At 40.3% G+C, this 27,332-nt stretch overlaps 1 protein-coding gene and 1 long non-coding RNA gene across 5 annotated transcripts in view; one reads left to right on the forward strand and one right to left on the reverse strand.

The window, feature by feature from the left end:
- LYRM4 (LYR motif containing 4) overlaps positions 1–27,332 on the forward strand; it is a 163,630-nt gene that overhangs the window by 6,133 nt on the left and 130,165 nt on the right. The window lies entirely within an intron of this gene.
- LOC112911104 (uncharacterized) lies at positions 2,639–16,600 on the reverse strand. 2 transcript variants are annotated; one of them, XR_011995701.1, is made up of 4 exons: positions 16,409–16,600; positions 8,199–8,448; positions 6,714–6,853; positions 2,639–5,318 (listed from the first exon to the last, which is right to left on the reverse strand). It is a non-coding gene; the product is annotated as an uncharacterized lncRNA (long non-coding RNA). The 2 variants fall into 2 exon arrangements; XR_003233330.2 differs by lacking the exon at positions 2,639–5,318 and having other exon boundaries at positions 5,951–6,853.

Here is a 27,332-nt window from a genome sequence, read left to right on the forward strand (position 1 = left end):
ATTGTAGCTGTACGTTTACTTGTCTGCCATTCATTCCTCGAAAGCAAAAATTATTTTATGTCTTCATTTCTAGTGCTTAGCACAATAACTATCCAGTGTATTTTTATAATTCTTTGTTCAGGACAGCCCAGGTGGCTCAGCGGTTTAGCTCTGCCTTCCACCCAGGGCGTGATCCTGGAGACCCAGGATCAAGTCCCACGTCGGGCTCCCTGCATGGAGCCTGCTTCTCCCTCTGCCTGTGTCTCTGCCTCTCTCTGTGTGTCTCTCATGAATAAATAAAATCTTTTTAAAAAAAATTCTTTGTTGAAAAGTAGGAGGAAATTGTATTCAGAGGTAACTTTTATCAGCCAATTCCTCTTATAGGTTAAAAGTGTTGTAAAATGTGAGAAAAAGGAACAATAATGTCCAAATGCTTACCAAGTTGAGTGTCAGAGCTCCTCCTTTCTTCATTCAATGTTTGAGTATTACACTTCCTGTACATTAAACATTGTGGTGAGAACTGCAAATCAAAATGAGCCTCCCATTAATGGTAGAGAGCAGTAAAGTAACCAAAAAGCCCCTTATTTTACCCGGCAAATGAGTCTGTTCAGGAATAGAGAAATTGCAACTCAGAACATGCAGGCTAGGGCAAGCCATAGGCTACTCTGGAGAACAAAGGAGAGAAACATTGTAGAGAGAAAGGAGGAGGGTAGAAGGGCTGCTTGGAACAAAAGGCAGTTGGAGGAAAAGTGAAGAGCTCAGGGTGGTGATGATTTCTCGTTGGCTGGGCTGTTGCTGGGCCAGGAGAAAATCTTCCTTCTTCTGTTGGGGTAGTAAAGTAAGCTTCTTCCTGTCCACTAGTGTGAGATAAGCTAGACAGCAGGTGAGAGACAGCCCCTACACGGCTTCCCGACTACATTTTAAATGAGACTTCCCTTTATTATATTCATATCATCAGAAGTTTATCCATAAAGTTCAAAGGAAGAAAACGTGTGTAGAGGATCTGACCTCATCAGCACCACCTTAAAAATAAATATCATTAGGAATGCTTTTGACAAGTAATAGAAAACCTTTACACAGTACGTGAGTAAGGGGTTTATTCTCACATAGACAAGGTCTAGAGACAAGGAGCTGCTCCAACTGATTTAGCTGCTAGATGATGTCAAGGTGTCTTGAGTGTTTGTTTTCCTCCGATGCTTATGCCTGATGGTTGCAAATGGCTCTTGACATTCCAGATATATCTATTTGAGGCAAGAAGAAAGCAGGGCACCCCAACCCGGAAAGAGTACATTTCCTCTTCATAAGGAAAGGGTAAACTTCCTGGAACCTTTCTAGTGGACTTCTGGTTGTAGCATTGGCCACAACTCTTCTATCACTAGCTGAGCGTGAGGCTGAAAAAGGAAGGTTAGCTAGTCTAGCCTCGGAGCAGGAGGCCGCACAAAGAAAAGGGTTGGGCAGTGGCTGCTGGGCCAGCCAACAGTTAGTGTCTGCCACAGCAGGGGCCAGAGACCTGGGCAGAGGAGCACTCCGGGCCGACCGTGAGGCACAAGGGGGCGCGCATCAGAACCAGAAGCACTGCATTGGTGTTCCAGCATGGGTGACTTCGAGTGTGGGCGAAATAGCCAGCAAGTGATAAAATGGGTCCCAAACAAAGGCAAGGGTAGAAAGGATAAATAGCTTGATTCAAGCCTCACAACTGGTAAATGACAGAGTGGGAACTAGAATGCCTCCCAGCCCCCGGTGCGCTGCTTTCTCCAGGACTCCATACTCTGCTGCCGTGTGGGAGCTTCCTGCAACCCCATGCATCCCCTGGCTTGGCCAGAAAAAGTTTTAGAAACATCAAAGATATTTATTTTCACAATTCTTTCTTTTTAACAGCCAAAGTAGCCAAACAAGCATTCTCTAGTTTTGTGACTGGTAAATTACTAACTGTTGATAATGTCAGGTCTTAATTACTACCTGCTACACCACTAAACGCAGTGTTATTGAAGCCTCTTGATTGTAGTCTGAATGAATGGACTGATGTTCCTATTTAGTAATCTGAACTAGAAGCTGAGGACACAGATCCCTGAGCTCCTGGACGGGACAGGAACCAGGCAGAGCGTTTCCTCCACAGGTTTCTGTGCTGACTGTTGCAGACCTTTTGACGTTGACTGCCTCTTTTGCGCCCATGTGCCACTGATTGATCAAGAAGGCTAAGGTGAATAATAATCTAATGTGAATAGTACTAACACCAAGCACCTTTCTCTTTCTAAAAACAAGCTACACTGAAGACATGAACTGCCAAATATTCTTTCACTTTGGAACAAATGGACAAATCCAGTTTGTTCCTAACAGTTCTTGAAAACTCATGGTATATATATATTATTGCACTAAAGCCTCAAAGCAGATAGAATACAAACCTGCCTTTAATCAGAACTTGCTGGTGCGTGGAAAATTCCACAAGAACTCTTATTCTTTTGTACCCTTTATTCCTTCACTCAGTTCAGAGCCACACAGACCTGCCACCTGGGACAGCTATTAAGTGTGTGGTGAGCATCAAGTGTTGCATTTTGCTTTTTGGTACTCTTAACAAGATTATTAGGATTTCCCCCCACACCAAAACAGTTTTCTCTTTTTTTAAGTCTTGAAATGGATGTGTATATTATAAGCGATCAAAGAAACCAGAGAATGGTTTAATAAGCAGCCAGAGTTTTGCTCACTATACAATGGTTAAATAAATGATACCTTTCTGTGAAAAGCTTTTTAACTTTTATATTACAGACTATTCAAGAACACAGAGAAGGAGGAGAGGAGTATAAGAAAAAAAGACTATTAAATTTTTTAAATTCTTCCCAAACTTACTCTTAAGTTTGTTCCGAATTTATACTGTTGAACTCATGGGATAGCCTGTAGCACTTGAGTAGAACTACTGTTACCTGATCCCTTCTTTCTAACAAAACCCCACAACAACTACAGGCAGTTCATTTGTGCTGAAGAAAAACAGCTTCTTAGACTCTTCAAGGAAGGATTATTTATAATCATTAAATATGCTTGAAATTTCAAAATAAAAAAATTCCTTTAAGGAATTCCTTAAAAATTTTTCCTTTAAGAAAAAAAATTCCTTTAAGGTTGCTAAGTTCCACTATTTTGAGTGATAATTGTTTTGAAAAATAAGTAAAAATTGTATAGCTAACTCAGAGAAGGAGATATTTAACATATACAGCAGCCTGAATTGGGGGAAAAAATAACATTTTTTACTCTTGACAGTGGAGCAAAGTGTTAAAAAATTATTAGATGTAAGTGTCACTGTTGAATTACTGAGTCTAGTTTATAAAAGTTTCCAAATTGCACTTATCCATTTATACTTTCTCTTGGCCCCTAAAGCATTTAAAAAACTTATAAAAATACATACAATAAAATGAAATAATTGTTATAATTAAAAAATAATAAACGAGAGAATCAGAGCAAAGAGGAAATAAAAGTAAAGAATATAAGAAAGTAAGGAGTAAAGGTAGACCATAAAATGCAATTATAAATAAGTGGGATTCCGATAAAGTATCTTTAATTCTGTGTTGTACTAGGGTAATCCTTTTTTTTTAAAAAAAACACAAGTATACTTACAAAATATCCTGTTTGAAAACTGTAATGAGCATCGTAGAAAATTGCCTGCCTCTTAATTATTTGCATCAGCAGCCAAATGACTACTTTGTCATGGATAAAAGTACTTCATCTCCTGTTTCTTCTCTTCTATGACCCCTTTCCTAACACTGAATCCCATTTCATCAGGTAATAGATTTTTACGTATGACTTAGCGTTTATTTTCACAATTAACTGGTACCTAGCGAATTTAGGAAAATTTTACAGAAACCAAATTAGCTGATAAAACTAGATGAGTTACATGAGCCAAGCTGTGAATCTCTAGATTTAATAAGAGTCAGCTAAATCAAGATGGGTCCTCTTGGCTTTTGTGTTAGTAATAAGAATGCCTTGGATGGGGTTCCTTCAGCTGATCTCTACCCTCCTGTTTTAAGAAGAAGATTTAGAATTTCCAAATTAGGAGATAATAATGTAGCACTGTCACATCTTGATTTGCTACATGACTTGATAGCCACTCATTCTTGGAATTGTCTTTGAAAGTATAGCAGTTTTTTTAACTCATATTTTGAGATTCAAAAAAAATAGCTCACAAAAATGTCTTTTCATGACAAAACAAACAAAAGTTACAATGACTTGCTAAGATGTCTCTGTTGTTTTACACCTTATTTCTTCCTCTAATAGTCTCATTCCTGAACTAATTTGCTTTAAATACTGTTTTCAGTATTATGAATGAGAATTATGAGCAAGACCGTCTTGACTTAGAAAGATTCCTGACCTTGGAACGAAGAAAATTTGTTTTGGGGGCGCCTGAGGGCTCAGTTGGTAGAGCATACCACTCTTTTTTTAAAGATTGATTGATTGATTTGGGGGGCATGAAGAGAGGAGCAAAGGGAGGGAGAGAATATCAAGGAGACTCCCCATTGACCATGGAGCCCAACATGGAGCTCAATACCAGGACCCTGAGATCATGACCTGAGCTGAAATCAAGAATCAGACAACTCAATCCACGGAGCCACCTGGGCACCCCCGGGGCATACCACTTTTGATCTTAGGGTTGTGAGTTCAAGCCGCATGTTAGATATGGAGATTACTTTTAAAGAATGAAAAGAAAACTTGTTTCAAATTTAAGGTCAACTAGCTCTGTGACCTTGGTATAAATAATTTACTCCCCAGTCCATCATCTATAAAATGAGAATGCTAAAGGTGCAAAACTTTCTGGCAGACCATTTGACATACACCAGGTACTCCAGAGTCATGTCTTTTGTTTCAGCAAATACAAGTAAATTAGCTACTATGGATTAACCTTTACACTGGCAATCCAACTGCCAAATCTTTGAAATTTTTAGTAGATAACAGTGATTTAGCCAGCCCAGTTAAACTTGTGGAGTCACATTCTGCGCCAGGTATTTATTGGCAATCCAGAAATCTCTATCGCTGTAATACACAGTTTCAAAATGGTGAGATTGGTGTGAGCCTTCATTCAGCGAGCCTTCTTTGGATACTTGCAATATGCCAGACCCTTTGCTCCCTGCTAGAGGTACAGAAATAAACAGAACATGATCTTTGCCTGAGAGGAACTTCACAGTTCAGCCCGTGCAGGAATACGTTCACGGCGAATCTTCCAACAGGGTGGTGGCAGCATGCCAATAGAGACGTGAGCGCGTATCATGGGAGCAGACAGGCGATGCAACACAGCCTGTGGGTGAGGTTTAGAAAGCTGTGGTAGCTGGTCTGAGCTGCAAAGATCCAGTGGGGATTTGCTGGTGAAGGGAGGCAAAAGCAGAGGGGACAGATGTTTTTAAATAAATAAAAGAATAAGAAGACAACAACCAATGTAATTCGTGCTGGGCCTGAGGAAGTGCCAGCAGTTTGGTGCCGCTGTGGCAGACAGCGGGCAAAGTGAGAGTATCCCGGAGGTGGGACCACAGAAGACAGAGCCCTGTGTGGCCTGTCAGGCTGCTGGGATGTGTTGCTAGGCAGAGGAAAGCCATTAGGTATTTTAAGCAGACTCCAGGTCCCCTTTACCTGGATCACTCCAGACATGCAGGAAGCTGAAGACACGGAGGCCAGTTAGAAGCCAGTGGCATTGATTCATTGAGTCATGATGGTGAAGGCCAGACTGGAGCAATGGTGAGTAAAGGAAAGAGGAAACTGGTTTTGAGATCTATTGAGAAATAGAATTAGCTGGTCTTGGTGATTGGTTGAGTATGTTGGATTAGAGAGAATGACTCAAACTGCAGTTAGCAGAATATAATTGGAAGGAGAAAGACCATTCCAAATGAAACTCACGTAGCAGGGACAGTGCCTCCTTGGTACAAGGAAGACATTTATGTACGTCCATTTGTGTGCAGTGATACAGCTTCAGGAGAGTATCTGGACATTTTAGAGACAATTTTTTTTTAAGATTATTTAATTATTTATTTGAGAGAGGGAGCATAAACAGGAAGAAGGGCAGAGGAAGAGGGAGAAGACTCCCCGCTGAGCAAAGAGCCCAACTCGGGGCTCAATCCCAGGACCCTGGGATCATGACCTGAGCCAAAGGCAGATGCTTAACTCACTGAGCCACCCAGGTGCCCCTTTAAACAGGATTTTAAAGCATCTTTTTGGCCCTAGGTGTTAATCTGCAGCACTATGTACACTTAGCTCACTTTTGTTTCTCCAATTATATATGTTTCATATATTAATTTGCCAGTTAATATTCATCAGTGTTCAGTTAGTTGATTTTCTCTGTTCTCAAGGTAATTATTTGTTTTATTTAATAGATGGCTCATTAGATATCATTAATGCATCTATTAGCCTTATATTCTTTTGTTTCTGGAGTAATTTTTGAGTGGATTTAGTACACCCCCCTTTTGCCTAGTGTAAAATTACTTGTGTAATCAATTCATTATATATATTTTTTGTATCATAATTATTCATTTCATGCCCTCCTCATTTCTTTTTTGCTCATCCACAGTTTGAGAATAAATACAAATATTTTCCCTATATAATATTCCTCCCTGGCATCTGATCCCTCATGGTTATGTTGTCTTAACCAGAAATCATTTCTGCAGGCAGAAGTATCTTATCTAAAATCTCCTTTGCCCTTCCTTTACTAAGCAAATTGCTAAGTTAAGAGTGTAGTTTCTTGCAGCCATGCTGGAGCCAGAACAAACCATTGAGCCTCTATCCTGGTCCAGTTGTCTCTCATTCATTAAGCAGTTCTTTATTGAATATTCACAATGTACTCAAGTTTGGTGTTCTGTTTCTTTTCTTCTCAGACCAAGGTTGAAAAGATTTTGGGACAGTGGTGGACCTGTAAAGTTGTGGAGACATGGAATATATAATCTATGGTTTCATTTGCCACCTTGATTTGATGCTTACTCCCAGGTCTGTTTCCAGCCCAAGCACCAGGTGCAGTAGACAGTTCACACATATCCAAAGCTGCCCAGCTGAGCTGGGGACTGGACATTCATCCAAGATCCCTTCCCTTTACCTAGCTCTCTGTTCTCCCACATTCTGCCCCGACACCACTCAGGCCCATCCCCTCCTCCTCACCCCCACTAGCTTGGCCCAGCTCATCGTTACTCTTCATCTGGTTGGCTGAACCCATAATCTACCATCGGTCCCCTTTGTACCCTTGCCTAACTTGCTGAGCAGGGCTGGGCGCTGGGGTAAGCAGGCTAGGTAGAGATTTTGTGCCTTGATTGATCCAACTGCAGGACCTTGTACGGAACAGAGTCAAGATATGCATGCTCCCCTGCAGCCACCCTCTCCCCCTGTTTAAGTGCACCAGAGGACCGGTGTGGCTTTTGGAGTAAAATTCCTTCTCTCTTTACTCTCTTTTGGAGTAAATTCCTCTCTACCTCTCTTCACTTCATCCAGATCAGATGTCTCCCATTTTCTTAATGGTGCCACGTGGCTTTAGGCTTTCGTGTGATCATTTCCTGGTTCCTGTGTTTGAAACACTTCCTCCCTTCATGCAGCAAATCTCTAATCATCCTTCAAAATTCAGCTAATAGGGATCCCTGGGTGGCGCAGCGGTTTGGCGCCTGCCTTTGGCCCAGGGCGCGATCCTGGAGAGCCGGGATCGAATCCCACGTCGGGCTCCCGGTGCATGGAGCCTGCTTCTCCCTCTGCCTGTGTCTCTGCCTCTCTCTCTTTCTCTCTCTGTGACTATCATAAATAAATAAAATGTTTAAAAAAAAAAATTTTTTTCAAAATTCAGCTAATAGACTGACTCTTGATAAGCTCTCTGAAACCTCCCAAACCCACTCTATTCCTTATTAAGCAATTAAGGAAAAAGAAAAAAAATTTAGTTGCTTCTCACCGCTCTTGATAAAGTTCAAAATCCTTACCATGGCCCATGTTTGCCACAGGGTCAGTTTCCCATTTAGGGGGTACATTCCATCACCTTCCCACTTTGGGGGTGCTCCCCTTATATTGGCCTTTTCTTGATGTCCTTAAATACTGTGCTACCTTGAACCCATGCTATTCCTGTGTCTCCAGGGTCTTTCTCCGTTCGTATAGGTCACCACTCTCTGCTCACTTGCCTAGACCCCAGGAAGGGCACTCCCCAGTGTTGCAAGCTCTCACAGCCCTGTGACTTCTCTGTCATGATACTTAAACCAGATGTCATTCTGCATGAACTTTGTAATTACCTCCATAATGCCTTCCACACTAGTCTGACCACAGGCTGCAGAAGGTCAAGGACTATATATGGTTTTGCTCACCACTCTCACCGCAGCATCCAAGCCAGGCACTAATGAAAGCAACAGTATGTGGCAAATGTATGGGTCATATTTATGATGGCTCCTCCGTTGTCTTCCAGACACTTTGTGTAAAATCTGCCCCATCACTCTTGTGTAGGGAGCATATTTGAGTCAACTTTGTTTTCTCCGTGATAACACACTGTAAAAGCAAAAGAAACATATGAGTGAATGCTGTGTGTATAGGTAACTCCTTATTAATAAGGATAAGTGAAAAGATTCCGATTAACTACCAGGGTGACCATGTTTAGGGCACAGAAGGTCACATAATTTTATCTTCCTTTCTTCCTCTTCATATATCTGAATAGAGAGAAATCTAAGAGAATTTTAAGATAAGATTTGGTTTCCCCAACCAAATTTATATCTAGCCTTTCTTTTTTCCCCCAGAAATTTACCTATTATATTTTAAAAGGCCTTCCTGCAAATGAAACCAGCTTGATTCCTTTCTCTTTGGGATCACCATAAGGTGTGTATAGGTTCCTGTGTTTGAAACACTTCCTCCCTTCATGCAGCAAATCTCTAATCATCCTTCAAAATTCAGCTAATAGGGATCCCTGGGTGGCGCGGCGGTTTGGCGCCTGCCTTTGGCCCAGGGCGCGATCCTGGAGACCCGGGATCGAGTCCCGCGTCGGGCTCCCGGTGCATGGAGCCTGCTTCTCCCTCTGCCTGTGTCTCTGCCTCTCTCTCTCTCTCTCTGTGTGACTATCATAAATAAATAAATAAAAATTTAAAATAAAATAAAATTAACAGTGAATCAAATCAATTAAAAATTAACTCTTTCCTCTGTGTTCCTCTCACATGATGCTTATATTAGTCTGGCACTTATTCTTCTTTGAATCAAGGTTGCTTTTAAAAAAAAAAAAAAAAAAAAAAAAAAAGGCCTTCCTGCAAATGAAACCAGCTTGATTCCTTTCTCTTTGGGATCACCATAAGGTGTGTATAGGCAAGCCCATTACTAACAAGTGATCACATGGTTACTAGGGTAGTTGTTTTCCAAGCTGCCTCACCAGGCTTGAGGAAGACCATTAGGTGGAGTAAGCTACAGCAGGAGCCCTGAGAAAGGGGCTCCCAGCCTCCCCTCCCCAGCCCACTGGCAGCACAGGCTGGTTCTCTGTGCCTGCTATTTGGAATGCTCGAGTGTGCATGCTACCGTTACCGGCCTGCCCATCCGCATCACCACCATTGCTGAGGCCTCAAAGAGCCTCGGACTAGATGAATGTTCAAAGAGCAAGCCCCAGCTTCTACCCTAAGCTAGAGTGACAATCTCAGGTTTGGAACTATTTCTCTCTATGTTCTGGCTAAACACATGAGCTACGTCAGACAGGGTTCTCTCTTCTTCCTTCCCAGCACCCCTGCTCTTGCATCCTCAGTCAGATGCTCTCCATGCTCTAAGACCTTCAGACTTGGTCCATCCCCTAAAGGACGAGCAGGAATGGGGGAAGAGGCTCTATCACAGGGATATCTTGTCAATAGCATTGTTAAGTAGTAGACTCAATTCAGAGAGCAAGATATGTGGGACATATGGTTTCTTAAAAGCTAGTTCCTTTTCCTTCTAAAAAAAAATAAAAACACCAGGAAAAATCCAAAACGTTGAGACATCTCCGGCAATGAATAAATGAGATATCTCAGGTGATGAACAAAACTTGGTATGGGAAGAAGACAAGTCCATACTGTCAGAAATATCTGTCACTGGTAGTGATTGTGAACATGTTGTTTTCTTAAGATGCCACCATCTGTTTCACTGAGAAGAATATTCAAAGGTCAGAAGAACCAATGCAAAATAGTAAAGAGGAAAATAAGCCTCTTTGTTTTAAATAATTAAAAATAACCAAAATGCAAAAAACTACCTCTTGTTTCATGACCACAGCTACTAAACTATGCAGTTGTCTACTAGCAATCATATTTCTACAGTAATTAACTTTAATCCACAGTCACCCAGAAAGCCTCTTGTATTTCATGCATACAGTTATTATCACAGAGGAGTGTCTCCCTGGCATTCTCCTAACCCTGAGGAATAAGAGAGAACCCAGTGCTTATTTTTACCATATCTTCCATTTTTTTCTTTCTTAAGGATGGAGGAAAGAGTTACTACCTTACAGCACAGCCTGTTTCATTTTGCAGTTCCTTTATATTTTCGTTTGCCAGCCTGAAAATGAATGTGTTGAGAATATTGGAACCTAAGAAAAGAGAATCTGGTTGATTTCTATTCTTTAAGTCTTTAACATGTGCAAGAGAATGGGAGCTATGGACAGAAGGTTTAGAGACCTGCGTTCTGTGCTCCCAGGGTCATAAATCTCTCTAGAGTCCTGAGTATCTGACTCCGTAATGGAGCCAGAACACCTGGGTCAAGTGTGGGTAGAGCAGATGGATGAATTAACAGAATTTGCCCTTGAAAAAAGATTTGCTGGTTCCTGTTATATTTTGAATCTGTGAAGAGCAGAAATCTTGTCACATTCATATTGTGGTTTTTTTTTTTTAGACCTCCCCCTCACCCCCACTGACTTAGTAGGGACTCTAATAAAAAGTACACACAGGCCAACAAATTATTAAACGAGAATTTATAATCTGTGAAGCACTTTCAAATTAAGGTAGTGGTAATATGGTTGGGAGTGTTTGAGTTTGTCTTACTTAGGTTGAAATTATCTTCTTTTTATGGCCTGGTTAAGGTTGAAAGGCTATGTTGGAATGCCCAGTATTCCTGAGTCAGGCCAGTGCCATGTATCATTATGCTGTGGTATGTCAGTTGTCCACTGTCACCACCAGAGCTGCCTTTGGGCCTCCTCCTGTGCCTGCTTTCCTCTCCATGATCCTTGTGGATGGTAACTTTTTCACAAAGACACTGACATATAACATATCCCTGGAAGCCGTATTCATTCAGTTAACAAATATGTATTGAAGTTCCAGTGTGTATCGGGCATTCTGCTGGGCACTAGAGATGCAGCAGAGAGTAAAACTTATCCGGGGCCTGCGTTCATAGAGTTTCTGTTCTAGTAAGACCGTATTATGACAGAAGCCTTCCAACATTTTGCTAACTAGATCCACTGGAGGTAGTAGTCTTAAACATGTGTTTGTTGTACCAAATTCTGTACTCTGTTGACGCTTAGTTACAGTTTCATTCCAGTGGTCAAAAGCTTTGGGAGAACTGATTTTATTCAAATTCTGATTAAAATAATGTTAATAAAATCAGTCCTTGCACAAAGGCTGTTTACTGCCTCACGGGTATCTGTTCCATATTCACACAGATCCCCTAGTGTCTAGAGGGAAAGAAGAGAGGGGGACTCCAAAGTGAATTAACATCGGTGGATCACATGCTGTGTATCAAGCACTGTATATCATATCCTTAGTATGCATTGTCTTGTTCAGTGTCGAATTACTATGAAATAGATATTACTACTCCATTGTACAAATACAACCGTAAAAGCAGCCTTTTTATACTTCAACATTTCTCATGAGCCAGACACGTTAGGCCCTTCCTTGCATCATCTCATTTAATCATCATAAAAACTTCATGAAGCAGATCTTTTAATTTCCCCCAATTTGCAAGTAAGGAAGCTGCAGCTCAGAGCAGTAAAGCAGCAAACCTAAGATGATACAGCCAGTAGGAAACTGAGTTAATGAGTTCCTGTGTACCTCCAGTACCAATTCTTTTCCCCATGTTCCTTGATGACTCAGCCTCCACCTGTCTCCACAGTAAGATGCAGCTCTTTCTCTTTGGGTGGACTTCTTGGCATAAGAGATAGATCAGAGTGTTCTGGTGTCCCACCAATAGGTGCACGTAAGCTGTCTGTCGAAACCTCTCCTGGGGACCTACTGACATCACCTTCTGTTCTTAGTAACTCTTGACTTCAAAGTCCAGGTCCAAGTTTGGGCTGTGTAATTTTAATTTCCCTAAATAATTTCATCTTGCTTTCCATTGGCCTTGCTCACAAATCTGAAACTCACATTGAATGCTGCTACTGAGGATTTACAGTCCTCTGTGGGAATCCCCCAGGACGCCCCCTTGAGTTTGGAGCGCCTCTCTTGCTCCAGGTTGATGACCCCATTGTGTGCTCCTTTTAAGACAGAAGACAAAAACAGATGCTTAAAATTGTCATTCCACAGTTGATATTTTAATAGACGTTGCTCCCAACGGATATTTTGTTTTAGGTCTCTTAAGTAAATATTTTGTAATGTGTGTGCATACTCTAAGGCAATATTATCACAAAGGGGGATATAAACTGAAAATAATTAACTTGCCATATTCTAAAATATCAATGAGGGGTAGGAGCAGTATTATTGAAAAATAGTATTTCTGCCAAATAGTAGTGAGGGGAAAGAAAAGAAGAAGAAAGGAAAATGGGAGGCAGGATTTTATCAGAAAAAAGAGATTAATGAAAACAAGCAGAAAGAGCATGCAGGGTCACTGTGCCATGAGGAGAGGTTTTTAGCAGTAGAATACAGGTGAGGCTAGCTTTGGCAGAGCTGGATTGACCACCAAAAGGCCATCCTCCCAAGGAAGATGTGTGGTGCTATGAGTGTCATGTGGCACAAGGCCACATGGCCCCATTTACCTTAAAGGAAGGAAATCTTTCTGGACCAGAGGCCCAGTTCCTTCCTGATTGGTACAGAATGGGAGCTGTGCAGTTGTGAGTGTCCTGCTGCTGTCATCACCTTCCCTCCCATGCTTCTGGTTGCTCATGCTCTTGTCTTGCCCCATGTCTGCATCTGTTCCTTTATGGGGATGACTAGAATGGTGGCTGAGGGCTTGTGCCAAAGGAACCTTATAGAACAGACAACCAGCTTCTGTAGGAAAACATCATGACTCTAAAAGAGCCAGTAGCCAATCCTGTATAAAAAAAGACGAGTGTGGTTTGTCTGTTTTTAACATAGATGATCCCCTGATAGCCTGCTCATGGTAGGAATGGTCTACACATGCTTTCCGCTTACTCCTCATTCCACTGCAGTCTGCCCTGCCAAATTCCTTCTGTTACTTTTTTGTCTTTGGCCCATTTAACACCATGATCATCTTTCCTTCCCTCCTGGGACGCAGGATACCACTGTCTCCTGGTGTCTCCCCATTTGAGACACTCCTCCTCCTCTATCTCTCTTCCTTCAATATGAAAGCTCCCTTACATTGCATTTTGACCTCACACCCCCCACATGTGCTAATCAGTTGTGGCTTCAACCCTGTGTGCTCTGATGATTCCCCCTTGGTTTCCGCTTTCCCCTAGCCTGCAAACCCTTCCTTCCAAAGCCTGCCTTCATCTTCTGGGTATGCTACCAAATTCAGTGTGTCTGCACAAAATCCTGCATCCCTCCCAGCAAACATGACCCTCCTGCATTCCCTCTCATTGTCTGGATGTTCAGTTCTCAAGCTGGAAATCACTTCATTTTTTCTCCTTATTTTATCCACGGGGCCCTCTTTTTGCCCAGTGGATTATCTCACATATTTCTCTTACTGGCAGAAATTTTGTGTCCCCTTTTTTGGCTCTCATCAGATTTTGTCCGGATTTTATAGCAGCCTCCTACTGATCTCTGCACCTTTTGCTCTTAGTGATACTACCAGGCATCCTTCTTCTCATCACCAGCATGATTCTCTAAGTCCAAATCCAGTGGTGCCACTCTCTGAAGTCATGCATTTAAAAGTAGCACGAAGGGTTAAAAGAAGCAGAATTCTTCCCCTAGAAGCCAAGATCTATCAAGAAAATTTGACTAAGTAGTCTTCAAATGCATAAATGCTGAATGAAAGCGCAGTAAATGTGAGCCACACTCTAGACCTCTGAATATGTCCAAGACATTATTATGTTTATCTATATGAAATATGTCGAATTTGCTTATAAAGTTCAGACTTCGTTTTCTACTGCTGGAAAATTAAGAATTGACCCCTGAGTCAAAATTTGCATTTGTGTCCTATCATGAAGCTTTAGCAAAATAAATAGGATCATAAAATTAACATTTTATTGTTCTTCAAAGATCTCTATTCACTTCACTACTCTCACTGAATTAAATTACCTTTAGTTATTTGTTTATATAAGGGAAAAAAGAGCAAGTCAACCTTACTGAATAAAATATGGATTATTTATAAGGCCCTTGGACTTTCTCTTATTTAAATGCTTATGAATTTCTTAGCTGACTTAACTTATGTATCTTGTGCCTGTCTAAGTTTGGGTAATCCGTGATATGTCTTTACACACAAATTCTCTAATGAGAGAGATTTCTTTTTTAACATGAATATGGAATTATCCTTCAGAACTCGTTTTGAATGACAGTAGCTTCTCTTAACACTACATCTTGCTATGTTGTGGCTAAATTAAATTTCCTTGGGCTAGCCTGGGAACCTTATCGTCTTTTAGCAGTGTTCCAAATTCTCAATTAATAAATAAGAAGCTTTGCAAATAACTTCTTTTCTCAAATAAACTGAAACAAGCTGTGTTGTATTTTATTCCTAATTTATTTCAACGTGTTTTTAATCAGGATGTGTGTCTTAAGTAAGAAGATCAGGAAAATAAGGATAGGAAAACTAGAATGAGGGGATCCCTGGGTGGCGCAGCAGTTTGGCGCTTGCCTTTGGCCCAGGGCACGATCCTGGAGACCCGGGATCGAATCCCACGTCAGGCTCCCGGTGCATGGAGCCTGCTTCTCCCTCTGCCTGTGTCTCTGCCTCTCTCTCTCTCTCTCTCTCTGACTATCATAAATAAATAAATAAATAAATAAATAAATAAATAAATAAATAAATAAAAAGGAAAACTAGAATGAGGCTAACAATCAAAATGGGTGCTGAGAAGACAGGACATTTGGCAGCCAGGAGCAGCCTCTGGTCTGGCTCTGAGCTTCCTAGTAGCCTATGCAAAGAGAAGACCATGAATGGTAATGTGAGTCACAGTGTCTGTGATATATAAGCACCCAGTTGCTTAGAAATACACTCTTCCTGGCATGAAAACTCAAGAGATTACTCTCATGAAGGGCTACATCCTTAGCATAAATACAATCAGTTTCAAAGAACAGTTTTTTCTGGCATCTCCTAGTGCAGCCTAATGGTACCAGACCACAGGCAATGAAGCAGCTCCACAAGAGACCCAAGATTAGGTCCTGACATAACCCACAGATAGAGCCAAGTATCCAGAGGAATAGAGGGCTTGCCTTTTAGTCAATCCTGCGTAAATTGTACTTACTTCAGTCAGAGACTTGATATGTTTTGAGCAGCAATGAGTGGAATTACACTCCCAGGCCCAGGCAAAGTCTAAACTGAATAGAAAATGAAAGCTTTAACTTTACTTTGAGGGAATTGGCCGTGGACAGAACCAGAGACTTCTAAGAACTTTGGAACCACTCTAGTTCTATACCTTTAAGGTTTTTCTTAAGAGGCTATTTAAGTGGACCATCTTTCTTAAAATAACTTTTAGATGAAATATTCAAATAAATCAGTGATAGAATGAACCCCTATATAACTAAATTGGTTTATCCTACAGGGTTATTTTGAGCTATAAGCCACTTAACATGTACCAAAAATTAAGACTTCGATTTCAGAAAATGTTATCTAAGGCTGATTTTTTAAAATAGTATTTTGAGCTCAAAACCATCGTCTCTTAAGACCATTCCCCATGTTTGTCAAAACCTATCTGCCTACGGGTATACCTTTCCTTTTGTGCTCGAGGAGAGAGATGTTTTATCTCCCTTTATCCATGGTAGGGGACACATTTCAGTACCTCCAGTGGATGCCTGCAGCCACAGATAATATGGAACCCTGGGATTCCTGGTGGCTCAGCGGTTTAGCCCCTGCCTTCGGCCCAGGGTGTGATCCTGGAGTCCCATCCCAGGGTGGATCAAGTCCCACATCAGGCTTCCTGCATGGAGCCTGCTTCTCCCTCTGCCTGTGTCTCTGCCTCTCTCTCTGTCTCTGTCTCTCATGAAAAATAAATAAAATCTGTTAAAAAAATATGGAACCCTGTGGTACACACAGTTTTTCTCCTATATGTACATACCTTTGATAAAGTTTATACATTAGGCACAGTAAGAGAGTAAAAACAGTAACTAGTAATAAAATAGAATAATTACAACTATGTGCTGTAACAAAAGGTGTGTGAATGTGGTCTCTCTCTCCCAGAATACTGTTCCATACTCACTCTTTTTCTTCCCGTGATGGTGTGAGATGATAAAATGCCCATATGAAGAGATGAAGTGAGGCGCACGATGTCAGCATTGTGACGTAGTGTTAGGCTACATTGATCTTCCAAGGATACATCAGAAGGAGGATCGTCTGCTTCAAGACTGGTTAACCAAATGCAACTGAAAACACAGAAAGCAAAACCACAGATAAGGAGAGACTACTGGACTTTGTTCTTTTCAAACAGTCCTAGCTTTGTCAGCACAGTGTCCCTCAGAAGGATAGAGTTGAGCATTTAGCACGGGGATAACCTCTTTTCTCTGGTTCTAAGCCAAACCTATTAATCTATGTGTTAGTAATCTCTAAACTAGTGAGAACATCTTATATTTAAAAACTTTTTCCAAAAAAAAAAAAAAAAACTTTTTCAGTGGTAGTCAATAAACACACTGTTTTCCAGTGAAACTGCTTTGTAACCAAGTTTGGACACAGAGATAAAAGAATAGGCCTTAAACCACGTACTTAAAACTACCACAACCAGACTTTTTCTGTCTGACATATTCTAAAGTAATTTAACCACATATGTGATGTTGTTGCAGGAATAGAATTGTAATGATGTGTCCAAATTATGCTTAATATAGGAAATGTTAAAACATAATGTACAGTAATTGGAGATACATGTATGTTATTTCCAGAACTGTCTAACATTGGTAACTCACTACAATAATTATTAAATGATAGTGAGGAAAAGACATAAACATGTGGTTAGTAGGTGAAATAAAAAATATCTAAAATTGCTTGTTAGGTTAAAAAATAATAGCAAGTGTCAGTTAATTGCTACATATAATTCTGGCTAAGTATAATTGAATTTTTATTCCTATTGGTTTAGAAATCTTGTACCATTGGGTCACAGATTTTTATGATGCTTTTTGGTATTTCGTTTTCTAGTAAGATTTTTTTATTGAACAGTAGTTGTAGAGTGCCTATTATAAGCAAAGCATAGTATGGCCTGTGGGGAAGAAAGATGAACAGGGTCAGGTTGCCTGTCATGAAGAGATGGAGAACCTGGTGGGGTGACACACTATCCATAAACCCGCGGGGACAAGGCAGTGGAATGGAGGTACGCCGTAAGGCTAGAAACAGCATGCTAGAGGCCAACAGGTGGCCTGGAAATGGGACTGCCGTGAAGCTGTGGGGCACGGAAGTTGGATGTATGTGCTCACTGGTGGAGATGAAATTTTCCCTGCAAGCTATAATACTAAAACCACAACTTTACTGCAAAGGGCATTTTCCTTCTCCCTTGATCTAGCAACTAAATATTACCAGAGAATTCCATCCCATGTTCAGAGACTCATGTTTAAAAAAAAGTAGTTTTTCTCTTTCCGTCTCTCCTTCCTCCAAAACTATGTTCCTTCTTCCGTATTTTCCTCTTTCCTTTTCCATACATTTTCCGGGTCATCTAGAAATATGGGATTTTGAATTCTGAGTTTGTCATTGGCCTCCCTTTGTAGCATGGCTGCTGCACTGTGATAAAATTCTGTTTATCTTTCAAAGATGTTTATCTGTTTATCTTTACTAGAAAGACTTGCCAAACCCGCAGGCCAAGTTATTCCCTCCTTCCTCATAAATATCCCTGTTAGAATAATTTAGAGTATGTACCTGACACCATGAGCTTTGTAAAGCCTTGGCCTACTTCCACTTGAACCTTCACTACCTAACTCAGTACCTGCTGCCTAAATGGATGTGTGTGTGCAAGCGAGCAGACACATGGGCTAGTGACTCTCCTTTGACTAATAAGTACATGCCCCAAAATGTCATTCTTTGCACCTCAGAGATATTGGTTACAAATAAAATAACTATTTTTAAATAATGGTGAAGATTCCCCCAAAACTAATACTTCAAAACTAAAGTGGTGATAAATAAAGTAGTGATAAATTTAGTCATCTTAAATAACAGTGAGTTTTTACTTTTTTAATAACATCATGATAGAAAGATATATAGTATAGGCTGTTTTAAGAAATAGGTGTTGAAATTGGAGTCACGTTTTTTTACTACCTTTAAGCAAAACAAAGTGGTTACAGTGGAGGAGTGAAGGGACAAGCTGGGGGAAGAGCTGTAGAATCACAGCCTGATCAAAGATACTCAGGCAAGACTGGGTGGCACATCCACAGGTCAACCAACATCGCCTCAACCAGCACTGCCCACGGTCCTGAGCAATCCCACGGGCCACTGTAGCAGAGGAAAAACATGAGAGAGCTCTAATGTTCTATGCCCGGAACCTGCAAATTAAACTGTGGAAAGATTAGCAGGAGACCAAGTATACAAATTCTGTTCCATATTAGTATTTTTATAGGGCATGCGGATGGCTACATAGAAGAATGAAGCCCCCCATCAAGCAGTTAGACTTGGGGACTCATGCCATTTTTACAAAGGGTGATGAACTGTGGAGAAGTGGCGAGGCACAGAAAAGGACTGGGGCTTTTGGCAGGTAGCATATTATAGGAAAGTGACTAGGAAACACATGGAGGGAACTAATGAATTATAAGGGATGTTTTCATTTGGCTTCTTTGTGCAGACTCGTCTTGGTGTAGACTCCCATCTCCAGTAATAAGAATGTTCTCTTTTTCCTGGTACTGGGAGGACACCTTTCTCGTGGGAATTTTATCCCCTGCTTTCTGGACAGAAGGAAGGACAGAGTGCCCTTCCTGCATCTCCTGTTTCTCAGTTAACTGCCTGCCATTCAAAGTAACCAAATGCCAAAGTGGCATATTTGGGGGCAGAATGTTCTGATCCTCTTTGTTACTGTGACCTGACTTTGGGGTGGCTGTGGGGTCTGGGTGGCAGGGGACTTTAGGGGAGAAGAGGTTGGTGACCTCTGGTAAGGATCTCTGCTGTAACTAATGGATTTCACACACAGCTGGTGCCCTTCTTAGGCTGTGTTGCTGGAGGGTTAATGGAGATACAAGTAAAGTAATAAGGCTGTGCCTGGTATGTAGTCAGTGTGCTGGACCACTTAGCTGTTGGGAGAGAAGGGTTTGAGGTCAGTTGTGATGCTCAGTAAGTAGCCTTTAATGAGACTGAGCAGGACTTGCAGGTGGGAACTGTTGTCACAGGTGTGGGACCTGCCCATTCAGCCTCCAGCTCTTGAGCCTTAAAAGAGCAGCCTCAGTAGAAATTTTGCCCAGATCAACATTTCCCAAAATGTAATGGGTATTACTCGGGGTGCAAAGAGGTTCCGTAAATGAATCTGGGTGCCTGGCTTTGTCTTCCCATGTTTCCAGGTTTCTTTACTGTTTTTTTTTTTTTTAATTTTTATTTATTTATGATAGTCACAGAGAGATAGAGAGAGAGGCAGAGACACAGGCAGAGGGAGAAGCAGGCTCCATGCACCGGGAACCCGACGTGGGATTCGATCCCGGGTCTCCAGGATCGCGCCCTGGGACAAAGGCAGGCGCCAAACCGCTGCGCCACCCAGGGATCCCTCTTTACTGTTTTAATATGCAACTATTCTTGGTAACTCTTCCCAAGGGGATACTAGTGGATTTTTTTTCCCGCCACATAACACATGTTAGGAAATGCTGTCAGATCTGATTTTCACCTGCTTTAGTCTCTTGAAAACTCAGCTAGGCAATTGGAAGGTCCTCCCCAAACCTACCAGGTCACCCGTGTTCTGCCGGCTGTGGCTGTGGTTGATCATTTACACCGAACTCTTTATTTCTAGGAAACATGTTTTGCAAACGAATGCAGCAAGGAAAGGCTTCCCAAGTGAACCTCGGTGTATTGAACATGGGCCAAGAGGCTGGCTGGGGCCTCTCTTTTTTGTTAATCCATGGATAGTGGTTCTAAGTAAATACTGTTTATCACACTCCTGTGGCTTTTAATGCAAGATTTACATTTTTAAGGTTTTAGGAGGTAGTTAAAGAAGATGGAACTGATTTCAGTTTGTATGCCCAGTATTCACCGTGAACGTGCCGTTTGTTGATTCTGGGCTGGGCTTATTGGATCATGGAATAACAGACAATACTGAGGCCAATTGCCCTCGTGCTCTGAGCATTTATGTATATTGAGAAGTCAGCCTTAGATTTAGGCCAAGTAATAAAAGTTTCATGCAACTCAAAATCAAAGTTTATCGCAGATTTCTGATCCCTGAGTTTTCAGTGCTAATATCTAAGTGGCAGGGAGTAAAACCCTTCATATTTTATTTTACCAGTTAGACCTGGTATATCACAGTTGTGGTCAGCATCCAAAGAGCAGCAGTTGCTAAGACCTTGGACTTAAGCAGTTAGAAGAAGAATATCAAATTTTAAAGGGAAAAGCCCAGTGACATTATAGTGCAGGGTTTTATTAGCAATGCAGTACATTCCTCCCCTGCACTTCTTTACACTTCTGTAAAGTGTCTTGGCTCCTGTCAATGTAATGGCACTTAATTGCCTATCTTCAGAATACCATGTCTTCCTAACCATGGCATGCACTTAAGTGTCCAGAAAGTGTCACTACCTTTCAGAATTATCTGTATCCCACGAGAATTACCAACACTTGACTTTGGACAGGAGCTGTAGGTAGTAACCAAGACATGGAAGGTTAGAGGGACAGCCTATGGCCAGCTTCCTTCAGCCACAGCATACCCTGAAGGGAAAGATGTAGTACACTCACAACTAAAGATGCCTGTTGCCGCCAGTCCTGTGGCAGGCAGAATGAAGAGTTTATTTTGAAACTGCATGTGTGGTTTTACCTACCATGTATACTTTATTGTTGTATTGGCAGTTAAATGGCAAGTGTCGTTCTAATATTATTTAGTCACTATTAATATGAAAAAGTAGTATGATAAACAGCGACCAAATCTGTAAATACAGACATTTGCTCATTTTTCTTTAAAGTCTTCAAGTTGTTTAAAATAAAATTAAATCTTAACACACAAACACCTACTAGATGATTCACAAAGATGTTATGGAAATTATGTAATGCATGGAAATATTTTGACCTACTTGGAAGAAAGATACAGTAACAAGTTGTTTGTATTATAGATGGCCAAGCAAACAAACTCTGTTTCAAGGCAGTATAGCACCTAGATCAAAATAACCATCCCTTAATTATAGTGCATGATATTCTGTGCCTCATGCTGCTTATGACATCCCAGGAGACATAGAGGTTAATTGCATTTTTAAATTCATAGAATTTTAGACAAGACTTTAGAGATGCCTCTTCTCTATGAAAAGCAAAATTAAAGCTCTCCAAAGGGAGAAAGGGCTACCAGATTTTGTCAGTAAATCTAGGGCTGTGATTAATGTTTTAATTTGCATAAATTTACATATAGCTTTCAGAACCCTTTAACTCCAAGTAAGCAAAGCAAAGTTAGCTAATGGCCTCCCTTACCCTGAATTCAATCCAGTATTCAGAGTCTGAGGGAATTGAGACCCAACTTGTCCCTTACTGTCCTTTCCAAAGCCAGGATACTCAGGGGAAGCTCACCAGGATTTTGACTGTACTTTGCAGCCATGTCTAGGCCCTGACATCTTTTTTATTTCTCTTCTGGTTTCTGGTTTTCTTATGGATGGGTATGGGTCCTATATACCCAATATTTTTATGTAGATTTTTCTTTCCTTCTGAATAACACAGAAAATATTCTATTTTATACATTGTAAGAAGACATAGGAAGAATCATTCTGCATTTTTTTTTTCTGGTATGTGAATTATCCTTTTTTTTTTTTTTTTGTGAATTATCCTTAATAATATATTGAGCACAAACTAGGTGACTTATCTTTCTGTGTTCCCTCATGTCTTTCCTTCATTGCTCATTTACTGTTGCTGGTGACTGATGGCAGGAGGAAAGAGTAAAGCAAAATGCATTTTATTTGGCCTTCTTAGCAGCACTGATAGGAAATTTTAGGGGTTTTTTTTAAGATTTTATTTATTTATTCATGAGAGATAGAGAGAGAGAGAGAGGCAGAGACACAGGCAGAGGGAGAAGCAGGCTCCATGCAGGGAGCCTGACATGGAATAAGATCCTGGCACTCCAGGATCACGCCCCAGGCTAAAGGTGGCGCTAAACCACTGAGCCACCTGGGCTGCCCTGATAGGAAATTTTAATGAGACATTTGAGTTTAATGACCAATAGTAATTTCCATCATTCCTGCTTTATACCCCCCAAAAATGGAAAATCCAGAAGTAATTAATTGAATATTCTTACTGTGGATAGTTATTCTCCATAAATTTTAAATCATCTAAAGGTCATGTCTTACACTGGCTAGTTCACACTATAATTTAAAATAAAATTCTTAAAGTTGTATTCTGTAGCCTGACTTTTATCCCCTATTACATAATGAAAACTTGAACTTGCTTTCGTGGGACAAGGTCAAGCTTATTTCTGGTAAATGTAGTGGGAAACAGAGCCAGAAAACCTTGTCCCTGCACACAGAGGCTTTATGTCACGGTGATAACTTTTAAAAGAGAAACGGCCAATTCCATAAGAACAGGATTTGTGGATGTGAAAATAATTCATACTTGAATATTATCTTGTTTTTCCCCTGAGCATTTGCTGGACTCCACAAATAAAAGACCTGTTCATCTTTCAGGCCAGGAATATGTGAAGAAAGGACTGCAGATCTGAGCCTCTGTCACCAGTTCTAGATTCCAGCTTGTGCAGGACTGCCTAACACCCATGTCTAAAACCAAATAAAAGAGAAGCCAGGACATACCCACTACTGGGTATGATCTGTATCCTTGATCTGTATACTTTACTGCAGAAATCTGGACCACAGTTTTATAGGTGGCCTTTACTTTGATAAATTGGTTTACATTTTGAAAAATCTTATTTGCAACAAAATGTCAGTGGCTGTGAGGAAGTATCTAAGTGATAATTACAAGTTCAACTTTGATGAATTATAATTTAAAGATATTAAAGGTTTCTAAGCACCAAAAAGGAAACCTGGACAGAATGCTTGTACAGTTTTCCTCTAGGGCCAGAGGTTCAGAATATCTGCTACGGGATGACGGCGCCTTTCTTTCTGTTATTTTATTAGTTTAGTGGTTTGTTTGTTTTTTTTAAGAAACTATTTTTAAAATTCCCTATTTTCAAAATAAATAAATAAAATAAAATTCCCTATTTTCAGAAACCTGCTGAAAATCTGTAATTATATGAAATTGTTTTTTTAGGTCATAGTGCTTTTTGAATATGTTTTTTCTCATTTGTATATAATTATCAAATTTATTTTAATAGAGATAGTCTATTAATTTACCATAATTTCTTTGTTTATTATTGGACATGTAGATTAGAACTTAACTCCCACAAAAGGGGGCTGAGTGGGATGATAGCCTAAGTTTATGAACTTTCAGAAGTTCATGCCATGGGGGAAGAAGCTCCTAGCACCACCTCCTTTGAGCCCTAGGCAGTTTTTTCTCTTCTTTCTCTTCCCCTACTCTTTCTCACTCTTTCTCTGCCTTGCCCTTCTGTTACTTTCATCTGTCAAACCTGGAAATATGGATTTACTCAAACATCTGTCTTTTCCATAACTAGACCTGGGCCACCAACCACAAGTGGAGAAGAAGAATCACCACGATTGGCAAATTGGTACCATCATTCTGGATGTTTCCAACTTCCACTGGCCCCTTCTCATTGTTTGGCAATTTCTGGAGTCTGGGCATGCTCTCATTTTCTGAAATTCTTTTCAACCCCTCTTTTCAAACTTCTAATCCTCCTCACTCTTTTTTTTTTCCCTCATAATTTTGTTTTCTGGTGTATATCCCAGAAACCATAGCATAAAGGAACTCAATTGTCTTAGCTAATTCCACTATTTTTCTTTCATTTTTAATTTGTTTGACACATTTTAAAAATATTTTCTTTTTTTTTAAAGATTTTATTTATTCATTCATTAGAGATAGAGAGAGAGGCAGAGACACAGGCAGACGGAGAAGCAGGCTCCATGCAGGGAGCCTGATGTGGACCGGATCCCAGGTCCCCAAGATCACACCATGGGCGGAAGGCAGGGACTAAACTGCTGGGCCACCCAGGGGATTCCTTGTCTCTTGTTTTCTCATGGATATTGTATGCCTTTCTAAAATGTTAAGAAAGGGGCACCTGCGTAGCTGAGACAGTTGAGCTTCTGACTCTTGATTTCAGCTCAGGTCATGATCTCAATGTCTTGAGATTGAGCCCAGCGTTAGGCTCTGTGCTCAACAGAGAGTCTGCTTAAGATTCTTTCTCTCCCTCTGCCTCTCCCCCTACACACTCAACTCACTTGCTCTCTCTCAAAGAAATAAAATCTTTTTTAAAATATTAGGAAATATTGTTAATTCATTAAACTCTGCTTTTATTTTATTACTAATAAGGCTATGTAAGCCATTAATTTTCATCTAAGTATGGCTTTGACCTCATTCCAAAGATTTTATGCATTATCTCTTTCATTATTTTAAAAATATTCTCTTGTCATTTAATAAGGTTTTTTAGGCTCACTAATTATTTATGAGTATATTTCCAAGAATTTAGGGAGTTTTTTTCCTCTATACATTTACTACATTGTAGTTGGTAAGTATACACTGACGTAATTCTTGCTAATGTTACTAATAATATTCTAACTGCTAACTTCATTGGAGCCCTTTTCAGCCTTTGTCTTAATCCTTTGTAGGACTTGTGACAATCTTATTTACTCTCTTCATGTAAAGTATACTTTCTTGTCTTCTGTCTCTGCTGCCTCCACTCTGATCTCCTGTGCCTGCTCTTAAATATTTACTGTGTCTCCAGGACTAGCTTCTCTTCCCATACTACTGCTTTCCTCTAAACAGTTTCCTCTACCCACCCTGGTTGTGCTTCCTTCTTCTTGATCAGGGATTTTCAAGTTTATCGCTAGCCTGGACATTCTCACCAGAGATCTAAACCCAATCTCTTCCCCCACCAATGGAGCCTTCTCTTTTGCTGACTCTTCTTTAATTTGTAGTATATTACTGATTTTATGACGTCACTGGGAACTTAAAATTTATGAGGAGGGACACCTGGGTGGTTCAGTGGTTGAGCGTCTACCTTTGGCTCAAAATGTAATCCCGGTCCAGGGATTGAGTTCCACATCGGGCTCCCTGCAAGGATCCTCCTTCTCCCTTTGCCTCTGTCTCTGCCCCTCTCTCTCTCTCTCTGTGTGTCTCTCATGAATAAATAAATAAAATCATTTTAAAAAGTTATGAAGAGGGATCCCTGGGTGGCGCAGCGGTTTGGCGCCTGCCTTTGGCCCAGGGCGCGATCCTGGAGACCCGGGATCGAATCCCACGTCGGGTTCCCGGTGCATGGAGCCTGCTTCTCCCTCTGCCTGTGTCTCTGCCTCTCTCTTTCTCTCTGTATGACTATCATAAATAAATAAAAAAAAAATTAAAAAAAAAAAAAAAAAAAAAAATAAAAAGTTATGAAGAAATTATGGTTAGTGTAATAATTTAGAAAGCATAGGCTCTAGTAACTGAAAGTAATTATTGTTAGCATGCCGTTATATTTCCTTCTCGTTTTTCTGTGCCTATATATTCCACAATGGAGGTCATTCTGGGTATATAGTTATAGCCTTCATTTTAAAAAACTAACCCTTAGAGGCTAAAGTTAGATTCATATTCAACACCTCCCACTAAAATAAATTCCAGAAAGAGTGAAACAAAAAAATGAATCCATAAAGATTCTGAAGAATACATGAGTGAATTTTTTTGTGTGTGATCGCACAGTAGAGAAGCTTTTGTACATATAATTAGCCCAGAAGCCAAAACATAAAAATTGATAACACTTGACTCCTTAAAAACTAAACATCTCTACATGACAAAAACATCATAAACAAAGCCAGAGGACAAACTGGGGAGAGCATTTCAACTCCTCACAATAGATCTTGCAAATGAATTAAAAAAAAAAAATCAGGGCAGCCCTGGTGGCGCAGCGGTTTAGCGCCGCCTGCAGCCCGGGGCGTGATCCTGGAGACCCTGGATCGAGTCCCCCATCAGGCTCCCTGCATGGAGCCTGCTTCTCCCTCTGCCTGTGTCTCTGCCAACCTCTCTCTGTCTCTAAGAATAAATAAATAAATAAATCTCTTAACTCTTAAATAAATAAAAACCCACCAAACCCAGGTTTGGGGGTAAAAAAAAATCATTCAAAAAAATATAAAGGATATAAAAAGAAATATAAATGGCTTTAAGCTTGTGAAAAGGTGGTCCACTTCATTCTCCCCAAATGGGCAGAATATCTTAATAGAAATTTTTCCAAAGAAAACATAAAGATGGCCAATAGACACATGAAAAAATGTGCAACATCTCTCATCATCAGGGAAATGTAAATCAAAACCCCAAAGAGAAATCACCTTACACCTGTCAAAATGACTATTCTCTAAAAGAAAAGAAATAACATGTGTTGGTGAAGGTATGGAAAAAAGGGGGACCACTGTGACTGTTAGTAGGAAAGTGAATTGGTGCAGCCATTGTGAAAAACAATATGGAGGTTCCTAAAAAACTTAAAAATAGAAATGCCATATGATTCAGCAATTTTACTTCTGGGAATATATCTGAAGAAAATGAAAACACTAATTCAAAAAGTTATATGCACCTACCTGTGTTCATTGCAGCATTATAATAGCCAAGGTATAGAAACAACGTAGGTGTCCATCAGTAGCTGAATGGACAAAGAAGATGTGGTGTGGGGTGTGTGTGTATATATATGTAAGTATATGTGTAAAGTGTGTATATATGTATGTGTGTGTGTGCAAAATATATATACACATATACGATGGAATACTACTCAGCCATAAAAAAGAGTAACATTTTACCTCTTTGTGACAATGCAGTCAAACCTTGAGGTAATTATTCTAAGTAAGGCAAAGTCAAATACCATATGATTTTGCTTACATGTGGAATCTAAAAAAAAAAAAAAACAACCAAACAAAACATGACCAATATCATAAATACATTCAACAGAATGGTGGTTGCCAATGGGGAAG

The sequence above is a fragment of the Vulpes vulpes genome, chromosome 12 (assembly GCF_048418805.1).
Source record: "Vulpes vulpes isolate BD-2025 chromosome 12, VulVul3, whole genome shotgun sequence".
Lineage (NCBI taxonomy): Eukaryota > Metazoa > Chordata > Mammalia > Carnivora > Canidae > Vulpes > Vulpes vulpes.